General features: G+C 32.0%; 1 long non-coding RNA gene across 1 annotated transcript in view; it reads left to right on the forward strand.

Moving 5' to 3' along the window:
• The window catches only part of LOC125682124 (uncharacterized), a 2,596-nt gene extending 1,070 nt beyond the window's left edge, over positions 1-1,526 (forward strand). Inside the window, exon 2 of the long non-coding RNA XR_007372435.2 lies at positions 250-1,526. This is a non-coding gene — a long non-coding RNA (uncharacterized LOC125682124). The remainder of the gene's footprint in view (positions 1-249) is intronic.
• Positions 1,527-1,774: the final 248 nt, after the last annotated feature.

Here is a 1,774-nt window from a genome sequence, read left to right on the forward strand (position 1 = left end):
GCATTTGATATATATAGGAGGTAGTATTGCACTACACAATCGGGGGGCGGGGCAAGGAATTGCAAATTAATTAGTTGTGAAAGTAGAAACAGATGTTAGATGATCTTAAGTTTATGTAAACAAATGTATCTAGATAGATAATGCATTCTTTACATTTTTTTCTGCATAAGAAAGTATCGTTAGGTTTTAAACCCAATATATTCAGAAAAGTTTACTGACATTTCTTATATTTTCATCATTATTCAACAGAAATTCAAGCCGAAAACAAGAAGAAATAAAGAAGCAATAATAGACTCAAACCAGCAATCTTTGCAAATGCAAGAATGTAGAACCCAGCAGTAATTACGTGCCCGAGTCCTGCAGTTCGAATGTTCCAGTACTCGTCGGCAACACTTCTGGACCTAGCAGTATGCTTAAGACTACTACATCAATCAGCAACACACCTGTACCAGTCAGCAACTTGAAAGAACCCTGCTATACTCGTGTGTCTGTGCCATACAATAACTCAGTTGTACTTAATGGTCAAGATGTGTTAACCTCTGTCAGCAACACCTCAGTACCTTGCAGTTAAAATAAGCCTGTGCCAGTAAGCAACTCGAAAGAACCCTACTGTCATACTCGTGTGCTTGTGCCAAATAACAAAATTTCGAATGTAATTCTTTGAGATTTATTTTTAATCAACTGCTCTAATAATGATGACTGTGCTATTCAAAATCTCAACGCTCTTAGCCTATGGTCTTTTCTCAAAGATTCAGTGTTTGATGATTTGTGGATTCAAAGGAGAGTATATATATACATTATTTGCTGTGGTTCGGAATTACCATAGTGCTTAACAGTAATCTTATTACAGTTTATTTCTAGTCATCATGATCTATTGTTTTAAAATATTAATTAAGCTCTGATTTTAATTGTATAATTTCATTTTGATTATGTTTATAACCTAAATTCAAATCTTTGTCAGAAATCAATCTGTTATGTTAATGAATATTTTGCGTTTTACATATCTATACGCATGGGGGGGAAATGGATGCGCATCGATGGGCTGATATAATTTTTTATCTTTCTATTTCAAGTTGGTATAATTGTCAATTTTGTGAAATATTACATGGTAACTGTTGTAAGTTTCATATAATGTCCAAAAATTGTTACAGATATAGCACCCCCTTGTAATTAACCTTTTACAAATTTACTCTATGGGACATAAACTGACAAATCATTGGAAAAAATTCAACTCTACTCCATGAAATGTATTTGAATTTTAATATCCCATGTATAATGTGTCTATTTTTTATCATTTTAAAAATTTGTTTGCATCCTTAGGATCATTATGAATTTGTGTTAATTACTTATTGAACTACATATTACATATATTATTAGAAATATTTAAAACTACTATACATCTGTACAATCTCCTTTGTTAGTTATATGATTATTATTAATGTACTTGTCAACTGATGAAAAATTTAATCTGTTACACAGGCATAATTATGTATTGTTAAATACAGTTCCAATTTTCAAATACCTGTCAGTTATTGTGTTCATTATTTTTTCAATCTTGTATTCCGTTATAGGAGTTACTAAATATGCAGGCCACAAGTAGACTCCTGTATGTAATTTTTTTTGCCTTGACTGTTGATGAGGCGTATTTTCGCTAAAGACGTATTTCCTTATTGAGGCGTACTTTCTACAATTGGAGGGTTTTTGTACGGGTGTATTTTTGCTAGAGACGTATTTCCTAGTTGAGGCGTATTTTCTTTTTAAAGGCGTACTTATT

Source organism: Ostrea edulis, chromosome 2, assembly GCF_947568905.1.
Source record: "Ostrea edulis chromosome 2, xbOstEdul1.1, whole genome shotgun sequence".
NCBI classification, from domain to species: Eukaryota; Metazoa; Mollusca; class Bivalvia; order Ostreida; family Ostreidae; genus Ostrea; species Ostrea edulis.